At 36.8% G+C, this 24,756-nt stretch overlaps 1 pseudogene; it reads left to right on the forward strand.

Annotated features, from left to right (window-relative positions):
* LOC116600612 overlaps positions 1-13,159 on the forward strand; it is a 32,205-nt pseudogene extending 19,046 nt beyond the window's left edge.
* Positions 13,160-24,756: the final 11,597 nt, after the last annotated feature.

Consider the following 24,756-nt stretch of genomic DNA (forward strand, 5'->3'; position numbering starts at 1 on the left):
CTCAGCTCCCCTTGCCCCAGGGGAGAGTTAAAGACTGTATTTTTAGTAACCTTCCAATCACAGAGCAATATAATGATAATTATAATAATAGCTAACATTTACTAAAGGTTTAGTAAGTACCAGGCATGGTGAAAAGCATGTTTTATGACAATTAAATTATTTCATCATCACCATAACCCTATACAATGGACACCATTAGCTAGGAAACATGTTAGAGAGCTCCAACACATAGATGGCTCTGGAAAGAGATTTCAACCTGGGCAGAGCCCATAATTTTAACTGCTACAAGTATTAGAGTGCTAGAACCTGGTGTGGCACAGATAGAAGTTTTTAAAAATTGAAGGAAAGTTAAGTAGTCTGACCCTTAGAAAGCTGGAGTCCCCTAAAGCCAGGGAAATGGAAAGGCTCAATGAAGATGAAGACCTGTGTGCCATTCCTACACAGAGCTTACAGGTTGACAAAAGCTTTGGTGGGATAAGTACATGGGTCTCTGGGGGACTGAGCCTCAAAGTTTAATCGTATTGAAAGATGGTATGAAGTCCCGGTAGTTAGGTCTGTCATGGAAAAAAGGAAAGAGGGGTGCCTTCAGAATTCCTTTCCCTCAAGTAAACCCAGGTGAAGGAGAAACAGAACAGTCACCACTAACTGGTTTTCCCGGACTCTTATAAGACCTTAGAACCATTTTCCAGTACTGAGAGGAAGAGTGGCCAAAATAATGCTGAGTAGACATCATGCCAACTAGATTGCTGAGATCTAAGTTAATGCAATTTAATTTGGCAAGCTAAAAAAACAAATGTTTCCTTGACACCAAGAATCACAGAACAAATTTCATGGTACAAAATTGGGGGAATAGGGTTTTGAAGGGACGGGGGGTGGGAGGTTGGGGTACCAGGTGGTGGGTATCATAGAGGGCACCGATTGCATGGAGCACGGGGTGTGGTGCAAAAATAATGAATACTGTTATGCTGGAAATAAATAAATAAATAAATAAATAAATAAATAAATAAATCAAAATTGGGGGAATGCTGAAGACATTGGAGAGGAATGATGAAGAGATCCAGTCTGGTGACAGAACACAGAATAAGTTTATGTGTCTTAACTGTTTAAAGGAGTAGCGGAGTAGTGGTCATTGGAGGAAATAGTTCTGAGGAATGAGTGGGGGAGAGGTTGATGTAAATGACCTAATCAATCTTTATATATCATAACAGGAAGTTACTCAGCACCTAAGCACCCAGACCAAAACTCGCTTTCTGTTTCGGTGCTAAACAGTACTGGGACAAAACTATAAATTTAGTTCCTTTCTCCAAGGAATACCTGCTGCTGGTAGGTAAGACCAAACTAACTACTCAAGACTAACAACTTGCTCATCAACATTTGTTTCAAAGTATCATCTCATGCCCACCAATCTAAAATTAGTATCCCCTTAACTCAGCCCAATTCCAGTTTCTTCCTTGCAAGACTTGCCTTAAATCACCCAAAACTTTAAACATATCTGTCTCTCTCATCTCCCCTTTCTGAGACTCTAGTAAGATTCCGGGAAAGTGACCTTCCTAAGCAGTAAATCTAACAAACTGAAATTTGCCTAATAAACAAGGTTTTCTAGTGTTTTTTCTGAGGAGTCGTCAGTTGACAACCCAAAGTAGATAAATTAAAAAGTAGTAGGAAATGAAAAACTATTAGAGATACTGAAGTAATCCCCCAAAACAAAAATGGTTAAAAGAGTCTCCCTCTGGTGGTGGGGAGGGATAGAGCAGGGGACAACTATATTTCCTGTTAAGCCTTTCTGCACCAATAGCTTTTTTTTTTTTTTTTTTTTTGTACCAATAGCTTTTTAAATCATGTGAGCATATTTCTAGGGTAAAATATATTTAAAAGTTTTAAATATTAGTAACAGTAACACGTGGCTAGGAGACCATTTCTCGAAACCTTTGTTTATACCAGGAGAGCTGGTATTCCTCTTCCTGGATTCAGCCCTGAAAACATAATATAATACTGAGCTAACAAAGAAACATTACAAGTTATGTCCATCCCTGTGGCACAAACATAAAAGTCATAGCTAATAGACACATTTTACAAGCACAGAAATGAGGCCAAGAGAATTGAAATTATTGCCCAGGTCCATAATGCACCCTTTACCTGCTGCTGTAGAACTATCTAGGTAATCATGATGTGTGTGAATTGGTCTTACCTGGGATTGGATCCCTCTCCCCCAGCTGCTCTCACCACACATTTTCCCAGCCAATTCCTACTTTTAACTCACCTTCAGTGAGAAAAGATCACAGGGAAAGAAGTCATTTTTCTTAGAGGACAGACCTTTTCCCTCAGCCCCAATTATTTTTTAATCTCAAACCTTAGAGAGGAAATTACCTTTTCAGATTGGAAACCCCGAGTTTCTGCCTCACTCCAGCCTGAGTTTACATACTGAGTACCCTGCTGTGAGGGCACTCTGTTCCAGAAGTATTTGGAAGCCTGATGGGGGAACAAGTCAGGGGTTATGGAAGTTTGTTGAGAGGTCTCAGCAAACCAAATGCACATAGGCTTCAGTTCAAAGAATAAATAGGTATGTGAAGAACTTCTTTGAAAGTACATTTTTGGATAAACACACACACATACATACACAAATGGCATATGCAAACAGCCTCTTTCCACAGCCAAACACCATAAAGTAAGTTGAGTCTGGATCTCAGAATGTCCTCTTCCCTGAACCCGGAAACAAAAAGAAGCTATCCACTAAGTCAAGTTCCCCTCACTTCAGAATCCAATCCCAGAACTGGCTAAGAGACACATTCAGGACAGTGATACAGCTTATTTTGTCAAATACTCCAACCCCTTGTTGGGGTGAAAGCTAGTAGAAATACCAGTAAGTATGCACTGAACAATCGTTCATTTAACAACATCTACTAAGTGTCTCCACACAGCAGACACAGCTTGAGACACTAGGGGTCGGGGTAAACAAGACCAGAGTCTCTGACAACAGAAAGTCCCAAACTAGTCATCTGTACACAGTACGCACATCATAAATATCAGTGATCAAATGAATCAATAAATAAATTTAAACATTAAGTCAAAAGATAAAAAAATCACTCTCGGGTTGGACTTTTCCAATTATCTTATAACACATTTTAAAATGCTAATACAAAGTAGCTAGGGTGGAAAAATAGTCAATGATAGGAAATATATGTGATACTACCTTAGAGAAAAAGGACAATACAAACTCTATATATGGTTTTGTTTGTTAACAAGAAATATATAGGAGGGGGGGAAACCTATAATGCAACAATCCAAAATGTTAACCGTGCTTTTCTTTAAGTAATTTCTAATTTCTTGTTTTCATATTTTTACTTTTCCCTTTTTTTCAATTCTTCTATAGTAAGCACACGTTGTTTGTATGGGGGGGGCAAACTGTTTTCATAAGAAGAAAACATGGCTATGGTCATTCTGCACTTAGCAATGGAACTCTTGGTTCCATTAGATCTCCATTAGAACTCTTAGTTCTCCACTGAGATCCTCAGAAAACAAACTGGTGACAGCTCAGTACTGTCTCTCAGCTTGGCCCTCCATATCACAAGACAACTTTATTTTTCTTTCTCAAATCTCTGTGGCATGATGGAGTTGCTTGTGTTCAGAAAAGGAACCAGCGATGCTGGGTCCAGGAAGAAACCGCCACAGGACAGAAGGCAGGAAACAATGAGGACCTTGTTTCAGGTAGCATGCATCTGGCACAGGGGAGCTCTTAAAATCACACATGGCTGGAAATGTTATCAAATAACCACTTGTCGTTATTTTTTTATATTTATTTCTTCAGTTCCCTAACTTATGAAACTGTAATAGTATATTTCGTATTTACTTTTGTAGGTCTCATAGAACAAATGGATACTAACAATTACAGTAATAGCTAATGTTGCTGCTTACTTGCTGGGTGCCAGGCACTGTACGTGCATTATTTAATTTAATTTAATTCTCAGTTCCATGAAATACGACTATCAGCCATCACACTGAAAGATGAGGAAACAAAGAGCGATGGTAAAGAACTTGCCCAATATCGAATACAAGGTCGCAGAGGTGACCTCAAACCCAAGTCTGGCTATGTCTCAGACTCCTAAGGACTAATATTCTTAATTATTTACTGTGATTTTTCTCTGCCTATGACAAAAATTTTCCAGACATGATAGTCGATATTTTTTCCCAAAAACTGGGAGGAAAAAATAAAAGGTTTAAGCTTTACAACCTCTACTCTACCCGTTAACCCATCTCATTTTTTTTTTCTTTTTCTTTTAAGATTTTATTTTTTTATTTGACTGAGAGAGAGATCACAAGTAGGCATAGAGGCAGGCAGAGAGAGAGGGGTAGGCAGGCTCCTGCTGAGCAGAGAGCCCGATGTGGGGCTCGATCCCCAGACCCTGAGGTCATGACCTGAGCTGAAGGCAGAGGCTTAACCCACTGAGCCACCCAGGCACCCCCATCTCATCTTTTTCAGGAAAGTAAGGCTTTGGAGATGGAAATGTGCTAAATAATTTTTTTCAGACTAAAAGAATTAACTGTTACATATGATGTGTTCATTTCCACATTACTTTTTGTCTCGTATCTTATACTGAAAAAACACATGCCATATCATTATTGGGTATTTCCACCAGTCTCAAGGGGTCCAATATAGAAACTGTGTAGGCAGGGTAATATTCCTTTTGATGAATTTATTGCTTCAACTTAACATTTAGAATGTAGTGAAAAGAATCAATAAGCGTATACTCTTCTTGGGACTCATAAACATTTATTTAAACAAACTCAAAATTCCTTTTGTGTATATTCAACACATAAACAGCCTGAAATTAGAAATTGGATCTATTCCCTTAAAAACCTCAGGTGAAATCATAGTAAATGGAAAAGGGATTGCATGAGACAACAATGGCATATATACACTCAAGAAGCATTATCTCCTTCTATTATTTGATAACTATGCAAACTGGAGAGGTCAGATTTGGATAAAATATACCACTTCTATTCATGGTCATTAGAGCAAAAAGGAGTGGTTCTCAAACACGGGGCTCTTAAGAAAAATTGAGACCCACAACCTCCCATTTTAGAGATTCTGCCTGCTTTGGGCATCTGGGTATTGCTACTTCACAAGTGTCCCCTAGGATTTCAGGCAGGTGGCACATGGCTCACACTGTTAGATACTTCTGTGAACAACAGTGAATTAAAAGCCTGGGCTCAAGAGCCCACTACACCTGTTTGCATCATGGTCCTGTCACTTATGAACAAGGTGTCCTTTGTCAAGTAACTTAATCTAGAGTCTCCAAGCCTCAGTTGCTTCATTTGTGAAATGAAAAGATAGCAAGAGTATCATTCAGAGTTGTGAGAATTTAAAAAAAGATTTTATATATATTGTAATATTTATATTCATTTATATATTTATATATATTTACATTTTTAAAAAGATTTATATTTTTATATAATATGTATATATAGAGAGAAAGAAGCTAATCACTATCCAACACAAAGTAAATGCTCAAACACTCTAACTTGCTGATAATAAATTATTTTAAAAGAGGATTGCCCGAAGCTCTATAACCTCCTGCTGTCATTTTTTTTTTTTTAATTTCTCAGCCTCCTCTAGGGATATTGACTTGCCTTCATATTTTCTCTTTGTTAAATCTCCCATGAATATTAACTTGCTTTGATCATGAGGTCCCCAAATTTTGTAAATGCAGTATTAGGCATTCAAATTATTCTCTCTACACTTCAAAATATTAGAACATTAGGAGAATCTGTTGCCTAATTTGGTCTTAGTTGGTACAATAATTCTACCTGGTCTCCCTGGATCCCATTTAGGTGGTGCATAAAATAAATCCCAAAGATCAGAAGATCAATGAATTAGTTATCAAAGTATTGTGCAGACATTTTCTACTAACAGCATTCTGCATATGTTTGATTTTTTTTAAAGATTTTTTTTATTTATTTGTCAGAGAGAGATCACAAGTAGTCAGAGAGGCAGACCGGGGGAGGGGCAGCGAGGGGGAAGCAGACTCCCTGCTCAGCAGAGAGCCCGACGCGGGGCTCGATCCCAAGACCCTGAGATCATGACCTGAGCTGAAGGCAGAGGCTTAACCCACTAAGCCACCCAGGTGCCCCTATGTTTGATTTTTTAAATAGTACATATATGCACCCAAGAATTGATACTGTTTTGTTTCCTTCCATTGTCTTTGAATAATACTTAGATTTTCTGTGTCTAAACATTATAGAATCTTTGCCTCAAACATTATGCTATAGTTTGGATTACAGAGCATGGTAAAAATGTTTTAATATTGAAATTCAGGTTTCCAGGGGATTTGTGTTTTTAATTTTTATTGGTATATAATATTCATATAGTTAAGTACACAAATCTTAAGGACACTGCTCAATGCATTTTGACCAAGTGAACATATTCCTATAACCACCAGTGCGACTGAGATCTAGAACATCACCAGCACCTCAGAAGGCTCCCTCCTGCCCCTCAGTCATTACCACCCCCACAGGAAACCACTATTCTGACCTCCATCACCCTAACTAATCTGATCTACTTCTGAAATTTAAATAAATGGAATCATGAAGTATGGATTTCCTCTTCAGTATTAAGTCTGTAAGATTCAACTCTATTTTTGTTTGTAATGGTAGTTCGTATTTCTTTTGTACATATATCTATGGGCATTTCTGTTTGGGGCTATTATGAATAAAGTGACTCTAAACATTCTTGCCCATATTTTTCAGCATACACGTACATGTAGGACAGAATTTCTGGGTGGTAGGGGAGGCAAATTTTCAGTTTTAGTTAACGTTGCCAAAAAAAAAAAAAAAAAAGATTTTATCAGTTTACATTCCCACCAGCAGTATATAGAACTCCAGTCACTCAACATCCTTACCTATTTTGGTATTCTCTGTCTTGTCTTTTCATTCTACTCATGTTGGACAATATGTAGTAAAAATGCACTGGGGTTTTCATTTACATTTTTCTCATGACTGATTAAACTGATCATCTCTTCTTGTCTGTATTGGACATTTGTATATAATTCTTAAAAATTCCTCGGGTTTTTGCCATTTTTTTCAGTTATCCATTTTTGTTTTTATTTTTTAATAAATTTGGGGAGATAATTTTAGACTTACAACAAAGTTGTAAACATAATACAAGGACTTCCAATGTACTTACTCCTCAGCTACTTTCACTTGGTGTTAACACCTTACCTTACCATGGTGCATCTGTTAAAGCTTAGAAACCCACATGAGTACATTTTATATTAACTACACTTCGGGCTTTTTTGGATGTCTCCACTTTTTCCGCTATAATGTTCTTTTTCTTTTCCACAATCCAAACCAAGCTAGCACATTGTATTTAATCTTTAAGTATCATTAGTTTCCTCTGGTCTATAAGAGTTTCTTAGTATTTTCTTGTTTTTCATTATCTTAATGGTTTTGAGAGGTATCAGTCAGATACTTTGTAGAATGCCCCTCAATTTGAATTTGCCTAACGGTTTTCTAGTGATTGGATAGAGACTGTGTATTTTGGAAAAAATAACCTGACATTTGTCAACACTTGCTTTATGACTCAGAGAATGGTTCATTTTAATAAACATACCATGTACTAAAGGGCATTATACTAAGCAAAATAAGACAATCAGAGAAAGACAATTATCATATGATCTCACTGATATGCGGAATTTAAGAAACAAGGCAGAGGATCATAGGGGAAGAGAGGAAAAAATGAAACAAGATGAAACCACAGAGGGAGACAAACCATAAGAGACTCTTAATCTCGGGAAACAAACTGAGGTTTGAGGGAGGGGAGGGAATAGGAGAGGGGGTGGCTTGGAGATGGACATTGGGGAGGGTATGTGTTATGGTGAGTGCTGTGTGTTGTGTAATACTGATGAATCACAGACCTGTACCCCTCAAACAAATAATGCATTACATGTTAATAATAAAAAAATTAATTAATAAACATTCCACATATATATTTTGCAATATTTGTTGAGTGCAATGTTATACAACACACACATCCACACACAAGCAAATTTGTTAATTATATTGCTTAAATATTCTATATCTACTAAATTTTTTGTTTGAGAGAGAGGTGTTAACATCTCACTATGATAATTATGGATTTGTCTATTTCTCCTTTTATTCATATCTGGTTTTGTTTTTATATGTTAAGAGTATATGTCATAGGTCTACACAAATTTAAAATTGGTATATCTTCCTGTTGAAGTGTCCCATTAATCATTATAAAATGACTCTTTTTATCTCTAGCAATAGTTCTTGCATGAAAATTTGTCTACTACTGGCACAGATAAACCACATTTCTATGATTAGCATTTATATGCTGAATCTTTTTCCAACTTTTTCATTTCAACTTTTCTGTGTTTTTAAGACATATCTCTTATAAGCAATATATAGTTGAGTTGTTTTTAAATCCAGTCTGACAATCCTTGCTTTTAATTGAAATATTTTACCCACTCACATTTAATATATTATATATCTTCCTCGAATTTATGATGGCTTTGTATCCCAATAAATCCATGGTAAGTTGAAAATATCCTAAGCTGAAAATGCATTTCATGCACCTAACCCATCAAACATCATAGCCTACCTTAAACATGTTTAGAACATTTGTAATGGCCTACAGTTGGACAAAATCATCTAATACAAAGCCTAGTCTGCAATAAAGTACTGAATATCTCATGTAATTTATTGAATACTCTACTGAAAGTGAAAAACAGAATGGTTGTCTGGGTACAGAACGGTTGTAAGTGTATTGCTTGTTTACCTTCATGATCCTGTGGCTAACTGAGTGCCAGGGCTGCCACTGGCCAGCAACACAAGAGAGAAACAGGCTGCATATCACTAGCATGGGAAAACATCAATTTTCAGAATTTGAAGTACAATTTCTACAGAATGCAGATTGCTTTCATACCTCAAAAATCAGAGACTGTACTAAAATATTTGAATTCAAATCTACCATGTTACAGTTTTTCATTTATCTGATCTTCCTGTGTTCCTTTTTTCTTCTTTCTTGCATTCTGTTTGATTAATCAATTATTTAACATTCCATTTTTTTCCTGTTATTAGATTGTTAATGATTTTTTATTCATTTACTATTTACTTTAACTATTGCAACATACCCTTAAATTAGTAATTATACCACTTCTCAGATAATGCAAGAATCTTACACATTAACTCCCATTACTCTTTTCCTGCCTTTTGTGCTACTATTGTCATGTACTTCAATTCTACATGTTGGGTTTTTTGGTAATTATTTCTTTATTTTAGGGGGGCGGTAGAGAGTCTTTGAGGTACAAGGCAAGCTCAGGGTCCCCCTACTACTTCACCATCTTAACCCACTCCCTGGAGGGAGAGAGATCTTAAGCAAACTCTGTGCTAAGCATGGAGGCCCACGTGGGGCTCAATCCTACAACTCTGAGTTTATGATCTGAGCTGAAACCAAAAGCCCAACACTTAACCAACCTTGCCACAAGGCACACCAATTCTGCATATTGTTTAAACCCAACAGACCTTATTATTGTCTTAAAGAGTCAATATTTATTTGGAGTTATTCACATATTTCTCTTTTCTGCTGCTTTTTATTCCTTCCTGCATTTCCATGCTGAGATCATTAACTTTTTTTAAAAGATTTTATTTATTTTCTTGTGAGAGAGAAAGAGCACAAGCCAGGGTGAGAGGCAGAGGAAGAATGAGACTCCCCATTGAGCAGGGAGCCCAATGTGGGGCTTGATCCCAGGACCCTGGGACCATGACCGGAGCTGAAGGCAGACACTTAACTGACTGAGCCAGCCAGGCACCCCTAAGATAATTAACTTTCTGCAAAGAATTTCCCTTAGTGCTTATCTTAGCATGGGTTTTCTAGCAATGATTTCTCTCCATTTTTATTTGAATAAAAGTGTCCTTATTTCGCCTTCATTTTTGAAAGATTTTGTCATGAGGCATACAATTCTTCTTTGGCAGTTATTTTCTTCCTGATGTTTATATATATCACTGGTTATCTGCTAGCTTTCATCATTTCTTTTCTTTCCCCCTTTAAAATTTTTTTTAATTTAAATTCAATTAATTAACATACAATGTATTATTATACATTACACAGTTTCAGAGGTAGAGTTCAGTGATTCATAAGTCTTATATAATACCCAGTGCACATTATATCACATGCCCTCCTTAATTTCCATCACCCAGATACCCCATCCCCCCAACTGCCCTCCAGCAAACCTCAGTTTGTTTCCTATGATTAAGAGTCTCTTATGGTTTGTCTCCCTCTCTGATTCTGTCATTTTATTTTTTCATTTCTTTTGAAATGTCAGCTGTCAGTTTATTCTTGCTCTTTTAAAGGACACTCACCTGTTTTTTTCTTGGAATATGATTTAGATTTTCTCTTTATAGGTGTCATCATTTTTTTCCAGTGATATTTTGTATTTATTCTGTTTGGGGTTTATAGGGCTTCATGAATCTGCAGTTTGGTATCTTCCATTAGTTTTGGAAATTATTTGGCCATTGTATCTTCAATATTTCTTCTTTTCCATTTTCCCTCTTGCACATTATTAGATTTTTTTTTAAAGATTTTATTTATTTATTCGGCATAGAGAGCAATCACAAGTAGACAGGCAGGCAGAGAGAGAGAGTGGGGGAAGCAGGAATCCTGCTGAGCAGAGAGCCCGATGTGGGGCTCAATCCCAGGACCCTGAGACCATGACCTGAGCTAAAGGCAGAGGCTTACTCACTGAGCCACCCAGGAACCCCCATTATTAGATATTTTTACAAAGTCTTGCGTGGGCTCTATGCTCTTATTTTTATTTGCTATTTATTTTTCTTCTCTGCACCTCAAGCAATATTTTCTACCTACCTACTTTCAGTTGATAATTCTCTATTCTTTGTGTCTAATTTGCAGTTAAACTCATCTTTTGATTTCTTAATTCTTTCTGTTCTAGAACTTTAGTTATACTTTCAGATTTTAATTTTATGGTGACATTCTCTTTTATTTTACCTCATTTATTTAACATGTTAACCATGTTATTTCTAAATTATATCTCTGTCAACCCTGATATTGCATTACTTACAGACCTATTTCTATTGTCAGAGTTTTGTCATTTTGTCCTGTTTCCTGGAATAGCTGGTAATTTTGGACCAAATGTTGACATTATGCATGAGTGATTATTAGACTATATATGATGTTAAAGTTCTCCAGAGAGTATTTTCTTTTCTTTGCCTAACAGGCAGGAAATTTTGATCCAATTAAAACTGAAATAACTGGAGCCCAGTCTTAAGATTTTGTGAGAGCCAGAGTGCCTGGGTGGGGTCATCCACTTAAGCATCTGACTCTTGATCTCAGCTCAGGTCTTGATCTCAGGATCGTGAGTTCAAACCCCGCATTGGGCTCCATGGTAGGTGTGGAGCTTATTTAATAAAAATAAAAAAAGACTTTGTGAGGGCTGATCTATTACTGATTTATCCCTATCACCAGCCATGATACTTCAGAGGTCTATTTTTAAAACCTGGGGAATTTATTGAGATCTCTTCTACTTGGCAGGTTCTAAATTAAAATTTTTTTCTCTCCTTAGCACCACGAGGCTGCCAAAAGCTCTGATTAGCTCTTTAAGTGCTTAGCAACTACTTTTTTCTGGGTTTCTTAGGCTTTCACTCCACGCATGCTCAGCTTAGGAATTAGCCTTATGTCGGATTTTATGTTAGAATAGATAATTCAATGCAAACTTAGATTTGGTTCACCTTTCCCTTCATTTGAGGGGAAATGGTATAGAGAATTCTGGATCACTTCTCTGAAATTCCTGTTTCTTCAGGATCTTGGCCTCATAAGTAATGGCTACATTTCAGCTACATGGCTGAAGTTAAGTTTGTGGTTTCCCATTCTAGTGATATTGCTGCAAACTCTAGGTCTCTGCTTTCTCTTCAGTTTCTATGCCCCACAAGAGAAATTAACAAATGTCCCAAAAGCAAAGGCACAGTAAATGTAGTCTTCACCTCGTGCTTTTCCCTTATCTTCTTGAGATCCTGACCCTTCAAGTTTTAGACACCTTATTATTGTCTGATACCTTCAAACAGCTATTATTTTGCACTTTACTGAGATTTCATGCTTTCTCAATGGAGAATTTAGTTTCATACTACAGAATTTGGTTTTATCTTACTGTTGCTCAACCTCTAACAAAGTTGAAATCAACCTTTAAGTAGAGTGATACTATATCTCAGTTTAGTATCTGGGATGCTTCTGATTTATGGCTCTTATTCTGAAATAACAATCACCAGTGCCCTCTTTCACTCTCAAAAGTGTCCAGTACATGCAATAAAGGGTATGATAACTATCTTACCTCTAAAGGTTATTTTATCTTTCTTCTGGCCTCCATTAAAATAGTCATTAGTTATTTATAAAAGAATGACAAATGACAAAAAAAATAAAAAATAAGAAGAGAGATAATTTGCTCTTTTGCAGTTACTGTGGCATGAGGCACCATGAGCAGCAAAGTCTCCTGTGACACCCTCTGCAAGGCAGTGCAGAAAGTCCCACACAGGAACCAGTGGAAGAATCAGAAGTTTTTGGACACAATGGAGCAGCAGATCAACTTGAGGAGCTATGACCCTCAGTAGGACAAATGTTTCTTGGGCACCACTTTAAGTCCACTCCCTGCCCCCAAGTTCTCTGTGTGTGTTGTGGGAGACCAGCAGCACTATGATGAGGTCACAGCTATGGATATCTCCCACATGGACACTGAAACTCAAGAAACTTAACAAGAATAAGTTAACAAGAATAAGAAATTCATCAAGAAGTTGGTCAAGAAGTATGATGCTTTTTTGGCTTTGGAATATCTAATCAAGCAGATCCCATCAATCCTGGGCTGAGGCCTGAATAAGCCTGGCAAGTTCCCTTCTTTATAGAACCACAATGAAAACATGGTGGCCAAAGTCAATGAAGTGAAGACCCATAATCAAATTCCAAATGAAGAAGGTGTTGTATCTGGCGGTGGACACTGGCCACATGTAGATGATAAAGGATGGGCTTTTGTACAATATCTGCCTAGCTGTCAATTTCCTGGTGTCATTGCTCAAGAATTGGCAGAATGTCTGGGCTTTATACTTTAAGAGCACCATGGGCAAGCTCCAGTGCTTACACTAAGACACAGCTTAATAAACCTTACTGCCACCATTAACACACCCACATACAGATTTCTTATATATTATTTGTGCACGTGTTAGAATTAGTATTTCTTCTATTTAGTTGAATATCTGACACATCATTCTAGAATCAGAAAAAGAAGCTCAGGGGTGCCTGGGTGGCTGAGTGGGTTAAGCCTTTGCCTTCAGCTCAGATCATGATCTCAGGGTCCTGGGATCAAGCCCCACATCAGGCTCTCTGCTCAGCAGGGAGCCTGCTTCCCCCCTCTCTCTCTCAGCCTACCTCTCTGCCTACTTGTGATCTCTCTCTCTGTCAAATAAATAAATAAAATCTTTAAAAAAAAAAAAAAGAAGTTCATAAATTTAAAAGACCAACAAGATTTCCACATGTTTAAGTGGATAATCAATTCCAATGTCTAAAAAGTTGTAATATCATCAGTGAAAATATAAACATGGGTATGAATATGATGTGTTCATTTACAAAAATCTACTGTTTCCCTACATATATAATTTTCATAATCTCATAGGACTACAAGAAACCTTAAAATGATTGAGCTCAGGGGCGCCTGGGTGGCTCAGTTGTTAAGCATCTGCCTTCGGCTCAGGTCATGATCCCAGGGTCCTGGGATCAAGCCCCACATTGGGCTCCCTGCTCGGGGGGAAGTCTGCTTCTCCCTCTCCCACTCCCCCTGCTTGTGTTCCCTCCCTCACTGTGTCTCTGTCAAATAAATAAATAAAATCTTTTTTAAAAGGCAAATTAAAAAAAAAAAAACGATTGAGTTCAGCCAAATATTCCTTTTACAGATAAAGATATTGTGGTACCAAAAGTTAATTTACAGTGACCTGAATGATTTATCCAACATCACAGATAGATCCTGAGCTCTTTTGACTCCCAGTTCAATACAATCCCATCTCTATAAACTACCCCACCTAGTGATTTCTTATTAGCAAACTCTTCCTGTTCCTGTAACAACAAACACTCCCCATGCCTATGTCCTAGTACACAAAGATAAAAGGTTTGGGAATCCTTCCATATTGAGTTATATACAGACAAGATTTATAAATTATAAAAAGGGTAAGATTTAGGCCTCTCATACTAGGCTATAAAGAGCAAGAGATCTTCCTGTGAATTTCATAAAGTAATCATTAATATTTCTATTCACTAAACATTTGCCAGAGTACCTACTAGGTAGTCCCCAAGGATTTTGAATTGCAGATGGTTCATTAGGATTCTCTGTTTATTTCGAATAGAAGAATTTACAGAGTACATGATTTATTAGGTAGCTGCAGCAGACACATCTGGTACCCTGAGTCACATCCACCTAGACTTACATCTGATTTTAACCAGGGTGGAATAGATAATTCCATGCAAAACTGGATTTGCTTCACCTGATAGCATCTCACCTGTAGCCCACACAGTATCTCTAGTTTCTTCCCTGTGGTTGCCCTAGATACTACTGGGAATTTTAGGATATTTCAGTAGAATGAAGCTCTGTTATCCACAATCTCAAAACATCACCCTTATGTTTCTCCTTTTTCTCATTTCCAATCTCATTCTTCCTGCTCCCTCATTCCTGTTCCAATATGACCTCTCAAATAAACATGTATACAAGTCTTTATCTTGGAGTAGGCTTCTGGAGGAACACCAGCCACATAATGTTCAAACACTAAATCCTCCACTTAAGAAGTGTCCTTGTTTCAAATCTCTCAACTTCACTTCCAAGTATGAAGGCTCCTCCATAGTTTCTATTTCTATGGCATGTTTTGCTAGACAGTAAAGGATAATAACTCTAATGAATGTGTTCTATTATGATGCCATCTAGTGGCAAGGATGAATCAAAACTCATGGCATCCAAGTGATCATGCTGTAAATATTAAATTTAAACCCTGGTAATTTCACATTACATGAGATAGATAGATGCATTCAAGAGCAGGCAATCTTACCACAATTCCATTGAAGGTCAAAAAGATAAATGTTTGTGACAGGATATTAAAAGGTTGGGATAATTTTATGATATGTAGGTAACACAAGCTAAGACAATGATAAAGATAATCAAATCTCACGCATGAAAAGGCAAAAGCTAATCACCTACAAGGTCAGGTAGATCTCTACCTCTATGTTTTGATTTAGCTGAGCATAAAGCCATAGTAAGCACAGTAAATTGGTTCACACAGTATAGAAATGTGCCCCAGAACCCAGTGCTAAGGTGATCTCAGGGTAGAAATAAGCAGTAAAATGAAATAATAATAATAATAGTAGTAGTAGTAGTAATAGCTACCATATACTTATTATGTTATAGACCCTGTGCTAAATATTTTATCCATGTGATCTCATTTAATTTTTACAACAACCCTAAAAGGCAGGTACTGCTAATATTCTCATTTTCAGATATAGAAAAGGAGACTTAGAAGATTTTTTAAAATTCTCAAAGTCACACATCCAGTAAAGAGCAGAAAGAGATCGAAACCCAGGTCTGTCTGTCTGCAAAGTCTATTCTCTTATCCAGTTCCCATTTCAGGCTGCATCAGAAATCATGACTAATTTTATGCCATGTACATTGTTATGATTGTTATCAATAATGACCCCCCTTTTTTATAGATAGAGTGCTAAAACAGTCACAGTTAAATATCTTGCCTCAGGTCACCTAGAAATCAGTGGCCTGCCTAAATCAAGACTCTTTGTTCACTGGACTCTGGTCAAAACTTATATTCTTTCTCTTGACTGACTTCTGCCAGCAATTAATTTATATCCCTAAGCAAAAGATTTGATTGCTTTATCTTAGGTTGTATAACTGCAAAGGCTATTAGTAGATAAGATATTCTACAGAACCATGAAAAAATCCATCCTATAGAGTTTAACTCTGTGACATCTTCTGACAGTGAGTTTCATAGTTCAGTCAGGTTTGGGGTGAATCAGATCCTCAATGGTCAGCAAATATTTTCCTAGCAGTTCATCCTAACACAAGAATCAGGGAGGAGATAGATTTATCATCAAACGGTGTATGGAGTTTGATCATGATAAAAAAAAAAATAGAATCTCCCCAGTTACAGACATATCCTCTTAAGAGAGAAGAAGAAAGCTCTGGATTCTGTTAAACAACTATTACTGCAATTTTGGGTGAAATTTTTAAATTTTCTGGACCTTAGGTTTTCATCTTTGAATAAGAAAAATGAAGTCAATGCTACAGAGTGATGATGAGGATTCACACACATAAATAACCAGAATAACACATGAGATGTAGTTGTAGAACCTTAAATAATTTTTCTTTTCTTTTATATCCTTTCTTTGTTCCATTAAGGATTGCTTATTTTTACTTTTTTTAAGATTTTCTTTATTTGAGAGAGAAATACAGACAGTGAGGAAGAGCATAAGCAGGGAGGAGAGGGAGAAGCAAGTTCCCCAGAGCAGGTATCCCAATGCGTGGCTCGATTCCAGGACCCTGGGATCATGACCTGAGCTGAAAGAAGATGCTCAGCCGACTGAACCACCCAGGTGCCCCTCATTAAGAATTGTTTAAGTTGCTGATGAAGAAAGTCTCCAAAAAAATGCTATCTCTCTTCTTCTTTCTTCTAATCCAAAGAAGAATGTTCTTTCAGCAAGTTGAACATTATATACGACTTGAGAGATTAATACTTTTGGATTTCTAGGTTTCCCGATAGAGGACAATTTAGCAATATCTAACACCTTACAAATGTAAATACTCTTTGATCTACCAATTCCATCTGTAGGACTTTTTCCTGCAGATAAATGATTGAAGTACAAGGGTATTCACTACTGCATTAATTTTAACAGCAAAAATTTTTTTAAACTCTAAATGCCCATCAGTAGAAGACTAGTTATATAAATTATGGTACACAGTACATCTATAGACAAGAATGATACACAACTAGAAAAAAAATCCAGAATGCATTTTTAAGTGAGAAAGCAAGGTATATAGAACATTATGCATAATATACTACTACTATATTAAAAAGAAAGAAGATTAATATATATTAATATTTGCTTGTATGTGTATAAATAAAACTCTTGAAAGATACTTGAAAATTTGTGGTTTCTGGTGAGTGGGGTAGGAGAAAACTGAATCCATGTGTGAAATGGGTAAGAAGGAGATTTTCACTGTATTTCACTTTTTCTAAACCAGTGGCAAAAATTTAATAAACTAATTAAATTTGGGGGCACCTGGGTGACTTAGTGGGTTAAGCCTCTGCCTTCAGCTCAGGTCATGATCTCAGGGTCCTGGGATCGAGTTCGCATCAGGCTCTCTTCTGGGCAGGGAGCCTGCTTCCTCCTCTTCTCTCTCTCACTCTCTGCCTGCCTCTCTGCCTACTTGTGATCTCTGTCTGTCAAATAAATAAATAAAATCTTTAAAAAAAAACTAATTAAATTTTGAAAATATTTAAATTGGCTTGTACCCACTTCCAAAAGATACCAGGATGTTAGAGTTTGCCACCTTACCTCACATATCTTCTAATAGACAAATGGGTAAGCTGAGCCACAAGCTACTGGATTTTTCCATATGAAGACCATCATCACATCTTGGAGACAGAGAAATACCCAGATCTAGGACTATTTCCACTATTTGTATTTTGGTCACTATTTTATTTTTCTGATGCTGTTCTAGTAATAGAACCATACAGTGGCCATTGGAAGGTAAAGTACAGTTTCACTACTAACCTTTAACATAACTGGCAAAAGATGCCCATACCTTTAATCTCCTTTAAATCAAACAGAAGTCAGAAGAGTGCATGATGAACTCTTTTCTGATGGTGTTCTATTCAGTGAGTATTTCCTTATTTGAACTCTTATTTTTCTACTTCATATGTATGCTCTAACAAGAAAACATGAGAACAATACATTTCTTTCACGATGCCGAGAGTCCTCTCTTGACTTCTTAATACACACTCAACAATATAATTTATATGCTCAGACCTAACTTCTTGACTTAACTTAAACAATGCTATTACCCAAGCATTCCCCACCACAGCACACCACACTACCAGTTCACCTCGATGCTTAGGTTACAATCCTTAGAGCCAAACTTAATTACCTCTTTCTCTCATGTCCCACATCTGGTCTACCAGCAAGGTGTGCCAGCTCTACAATAAAACATAAAGAAAAGAGCAAAGATTTGTAAACTAAAGAATATAATTCTAAGTAAATTATTATTGAATATGATTGCAAAGTACATAGAAGGAAGAAAACAATAATGATAAGAGAAGAAATTAATGACATACGTCACACAAAATAATACCAAAAAATAAACCAAAAAAAAAAAGTTGGCTCTTTGAAGAGATTGATCAAATTGATAAACCCTGAATAAGACTGACAAAAAAAGAAAAAAAGCCTGGAAATTACAAATATCAGGAATAAATGAAAGGTATTAAAAGAGATTCTGGGGGCGCCCGGGTGGCTCAGTGGGTTAAAGCCTCTGCCTTGGGCTCGGGTCATGGTCCTGGGGTCCTGGGATCGAGCTCCGCAGGGAGCCTGCTTCCCTTTCTCTCTATCTGCCTGCCTCTCTGCCTACTTGTGATCTCTGTCTGTCAAGTGAATAAATAAAATCTTTAAAAAAAAAAAAGAGAGATTCTGTAGACAGAAGATAATGAGGACTAGCAATTTTATGTCTGTAATATTGACAAGTTATAGGAAATGAACAATTGTTTTAAAAACACAACTTATAAAAACTTATGGAAAAAAATATATAAAAATTTGAATAACCCAATAAGTAAGCACAAACGTAAAGCACAAAAGTTAAATAGTATTTATTCACAAACGATTTGGCTTTCTACGTGGAAAACCAAAAACAGTCTATTATTTTAAAACTAGTAGAATTAATAAGTGAATTTAGTGAAATTATAGGATATATGGTCAATATGCAAAAATCAGTTGTATTTCTCTATATTAGAAAATTAAAACTTAAAATACCATTCTAATAGCATAAAACCATAAACACTTAGGAATGAGTTTAAGTGGGAAAATAGTACAACTTGTACATTGAAAACAACATATTATCAAGAAAAATTTTAAAAATCATAAATAAATGAAGAGGCATACCATGATTAGAAGATTCAATATTATGAAAATGTCAGTTCATTTCAAACAGATCTACAAATTCAACAATCCCAAACAGAATTTCCTTGGGAATTTTTTTTTTAGAAATTGACAAAAGTAATTCTAAAATTTATTTAGGATTTCAAAGGGGTTAAGGATAACCAAAATAATCGAAAATAGAAAAACTAAATTGAAAGACTCCTATTGCTTGATTTCAAGACAACTATAAACCTATAGTATTTAAAACAAAAGTTACAAGATTATTCACTGGGGAAAGAACATGTTTTTTTCAATAAATTATACTGAATTAAATGTATATTGTACAAAGAAAGATGAAACTCAACTTCTATGTCACATTATAAAGAAACGTTTACTTGAAATGAAACACAGACCTAAACAATAAAACTAAATTTGATACTTCTAGGAAAAGACATAGAATACCTTCACAAGGTTTTTGAGGTAGGTAAAGATTTCTTAGATTTAATAGGCATTACTCATAAGGGAGTTTTTTCCAAAATTCTAATTTTTTGCTTGAAAACTCAAGTTTTATCATTGGCAACAAATCTGTCAGTTGTTTTGAAAAGACAGGCTCACATTGTTCATTCTTGAGAAAAATTTTGACAGAATGTTTGCCAAACACCTGAGTCTAAATAGCCATAGTTTTTTTCTATGAGAAAACCAGCTAGTTCAGCTTGCAACTCAAAACATCACCCTAATGTTCCCTAGCCTAGACACAGACACTGAACTTCGTTATGCAGCATAAATAACTACTTTATGCAAAATTCCCCCATTTTGTCACACAGAATATTAGAAAGACTCATATTCAAGAGAGGAGATTTAATAAGAACTAATCATTTATACTTTTTCAGAAAAGGCATCCTTAAGTGAAGCTGGAGTTTTTGTTTTTTCTTTAACTGTACTGCATGGCAGTGAGGAACACAATGTCAAGGGCGGTTTGGAGCACTGCCTTGATGCATGCTAAGGCACTAACAGTTTTACCCACCCTTGCTTTTGCACCATTAGTACAAATGTCAATACAGTGAAGTCAGCAAATAACATTTTAGTATCATAATGAAAATTCTTTGGACCTTATGAATTGCCAGGGGTCTGCAGATTCTCTGAGCTACTGTTAGAAATACATGTAAAGGCCTTAAGGAGACAGATTAACCAAAGCCATAAAATCAGCTACAACTTACATTCGTTCATTCAGTCAAGTAATTAGTAAGTGTTTGCTATGTTCCAGGCCCTGCTGGCACTGCGAATATAGTGATGAACAAATTTAGTCATCTCTCTTCTCAAGGAAATTTCATGTGGGCAGGGGAGTAGGTAGGCTGAGGGGTGGGAACAGAGAAGAAAATACATGAGTCAGTCCAGTCTATGAATATATTAAAATTTATTTATCCATTTACCTCTTTTTTTAGTGATTTTATTTATTTATTTGACAGAGCAACACAGTGAGAGAGGGAACACAAGCAGGGGGAGTGGGAGAGGAAGAACAGGCTCCACACCACTGAGCAGGGAGCCCTATGCAGTACTTGATCCCAGGATCCTGGGATTATGACATGAGCTGAAGGCAGACCCTTAATGACCTAGCCACCCAGGTGCCCCTCCATTTACCTCTAAAATGACATTTGATTGTTTCCATTCCTGTTGCTATCCAGAATAAACATGATGTAAACTTTTGTGCACTAGCCTCTTCCCGTATGTTTTTTCTAAGTTATTTCTACACCCATGGTGGGCCTCAAACTCACAACCCTGAGATCAAGAGTTGCATGCTCTAGCAAGTGAACCAGCCAGGCAACCCCACTAGTCTCTTTTTGAATGTATGTTTTCATTTCTCTTGAGTAGATAACTAGTTGTGCAATGATTGGGTCATAGCGTAGATAAGTAGTACTCAGCTGGGGACAATTTTGGCAATGTCTGGGGACATTTTTGTCATGACTGGGAGATGCTTCTAGTGGGTGGTGGTTAGGAATACAGCTAAACATCCTATCATACACAGGACAGCATCCATGGCAAAGGACCAAATGGCCCAAACTATCAAGCATTGAGGTTGAGAAAACTTGGGTCAGAAATATGTTTAAATTTTAAGGAAACATCTAAACTGTTTCTAATGGAACTGTGCACTTTTGCACTCCCAGTAGCAAGGTATGAGAGTAACAGTTGCAGAGAGAGTGCTAGTTTCAAGAAGTTTTTTATCATCCCAATAATTTCTGTATCCATTAAATAATGACTCCCCATTCCCACTGCCCTCCAGCTCCTGGTAATCTCAGTTCTTCCTTCTGTCTCTGTGAATTTTCCTACTGTGGATACCCCATATAGGTAGAATCATACAGTATTTATTCTTTTTTGTGTTTGGCTTATTTCACTTAGCATAAGGTTTTCAAGGCTCATCTGTGTTGTAGCCAGTATCAGAAACTCATTCCTTTTTTTTTTTTTAAGGCTTTATTCATTTATTTGAGAGAGAGAGAGAAAGGTACAAGTGTGCATGAGGAGTGGGGAGGGGCAGAAGGAGAGGGAGAAGCAGACTCCCCACTGAACAGGGAGCCTGATGCGGGGCTCCATCCCAGGACCCCTGGATCATAATCTGAGCCAAAGGCAGATGCTTAACAGACTGAGCCACCCAGACGGCCTTTTTTTAAGACTAATACTCCTTTGTGTGTATATACCACATCTTGTTTATCTATTCATCTGTCAATGGATGATTTTTTTGTAAATAATATTGCTATGAACTTTGCTGTACAAGCATCTGTTTGAGACAATACTCTCAATCCTTTGAGCATATACTTGGAAATGGAATTTCTGGACTGTATAAAATTCTGTTTTACTTTTTGAGTAATCCTCAATAATTTGGAAGAGTATAAAAGGATTGGAGAACAAAAAAGTTTGAGAATTGCTGACTCAGAACACCCCAGCTTTGTCTGGATAAGTCCTGCTTTTTATTCAAGGTAAAGACCAGCATCATTTCTTAAGAAGAATGTCAAATCCACCCCTCCTCTGCATGGCCCATGTGTACCTCCCTCTTGGCTCTTAGTACATTGTATTTTATCACCTGTTAACGTCACTTTTCCTCCTCTGAACTCTAAGTTCTTTGAGGGTGACATTCAGATCTCTTCCATTTGTGTGTATGCTCAATGTCTAGAATATAATGATGCACAAGAAATATGGTGACATATTTGAAGGATATTAAAGATGATTATTTGAAATGCTCTATAGGAGGACTGATAAAGAATTTCACTTATATGTCACCTCTAATTACCTGATAATGGCTGCTTGGAAGGCTGTGTTGAGAAGGATTCTGAGGGCATCTACAGGCTTAGCAGAAAGAAATACGGGGACAAACTAGCAATGCAAGTGGGCTATAGAAAGATCTATACCTAAAATAGATGCTAATTGCCTTTCAGTTTAACATTCCATGCAGGAAAATGTCATTATTTTTGTCTTCAAATCTTCTCATTAGTTTAGTCTAAAAATCTGATACAGATTTTATTAGTAAATCAAACTGTGGAAAGAACCAAGATGCCCTTCAATGGATGAATGGAGAAGGAAGACGTGGTCCATATACACTATGGAGTATTGTGCCTCCATCAGAAAGAATGAATACCCAACTTTTGTAGCAACATGGACGGGACTGGAAGAGATTATGCTGAGTGAAATAATCAAGCAGAGAGAGTCAATTATCATATGGTTTCACTTATTTGTGGAGCATAACAAATAGCATGGAGGACATGGGGAATTAGAGAGGAGAAGGGAGTTGGGGGAAATTGGAAGGGGAGGTGAACCATGAGAGACTATGGACTCTGAAAAACAATCTGAGGGGTTTGAAGTGGCGGGGAGGTGGGAGGTTGGGGTACCAGGTGGTGGTTATTATAGAGGGCACAGAGTGCATGGAGCACTGGGTGTGGTGAAAAAAATAATGAATACTGTTATGCTGAAAATAAATAAAAAATAAATCTAAAATTAATTAATTAATTAATTAATTAATTCAATGTAACTATTGCAAAATCCACTGGATTAAAAAAAACAAATATTCCCTCCTGTCTGCATTTCTACCCTTGGATCCTACCAAGATCAAAAGTTCCTTACAGAATTCTTCATGGATTTTTACAAATACATCAATGCAATTTTATGATAATATGAGGCTGTTAGACTTGAAATGACTCACACTGCTTTCATCTGGGGACACATTCCTTACCCAAGTAGCATTCAGACACAAATATATACAGCCTACATTTCAGTTTATTTCTAGTTTCATGTCTTTGGTTTTATTTACAAAAAGCTATACATGGTTAGAAAATGAAAAACATTTGAGTAGTATTATTATATTGTTTCCCCAATCTCTCCTGTTACAAATAGATATTTATTGGAGTTAAAGAAATTACTGGCTAGGCTAAAAAAAAATGTAATGATGTCTTAGAATAAAGACTTACAGGACATATTTGAATGGAGAGTCTGAAATCTTTATGGCCTCCATTTCAGAAAGAAAAAAAAAGGAAGACATCTATAAATTAAGTGTGGGTATGTTATTATCCATGTGGGTGACATAACACGCTGGTATATCACTATTAATTTATCAACAGATTGATCCATAGATGTTCAAATTGGACTGGAGATGTTACTCCCAGAGAGATCCTTTCATTTGTGCTGTTTAGATGTGTTCTAAGATTACTAGGCCTCAGAGAATGAGCTATGTACTTATCTTAAACTCACCACGGACAGTGCAGAATCAATAAATGAGGAATTGAGAATATCATGGAAATCTAAGTGATACTACCTTCATGAAGGCAGTATCTAATTTCTTTTTTTGTTTGTTTATTTTAAGATTATTTATTTATTTATTTATCTGACACAGAGAAAGAGAGAAAGCCAAGCAGTGGGCAGCATCAGGCAGAGGGAGAGGGAGAAGCAGCTTCCCACGGAGCAGGGAGCTCAATTCTAAGACCCTGGGATCATGACCTGAGCTGAAGGCAGACACTTAACCAGCTGAACCACACAGGCACCCCCCAAAAAATCTTCTAACTTCTTGAGGATAGAAGAAAAGGAAGAGGAGTGCCTTTTTCACATGCATATATGTGGGGGAACAGCTGATAAACAAGGAATAGGATACAAAACAACTTAGCAACCAAGGCATCAAAAAATTCTGCCCTGAACTTTACAACATTTTTGCTTTTTGAAAACACGCTCACATTCATTATTCCATTTTATCCTCCCAAGAAACCTGTGAGGTAGGTTAGATAGGTTTCATTATCTCCCAGATTTATCTAACACTCTTGCCTACTATTTTATGACAGGACTCATGGAGCCAGAGAGAAGTATTCCTCGAATTATGGCCATATCTGTTGACTCACAAGAGCTGGAAAAATCCATTAATGAGTGTGTATTACGAGGGACAGGAACACACTTTCTTCACTGGGAGTTGGCTTTTCCTTATAAATATTCTACCAGCAAAATTAGCAATAAACACATTTGTTCTGCGATGTGGAAGTGGAGATTTCCAGGCAAACCACTTTTGACTTGCCAGCACTGGAGATAACCATAAAAGGTGACCC

This window comes from Mustela erminea, chromosome 1 (genome assembly GCF_009829155.1).
Source record: "Mustela erminea isolate mMusErm1 chromosome 1, mMusErm1.Pri, whole genome shotgun sequence".
Classification (NCBI taxonomy): domain Eukaryota; kingdom Metazoa; phylum Chordata; class Mammalia; order Carnivora; family Mustelidae; genus Mustela; species Mustela erminea.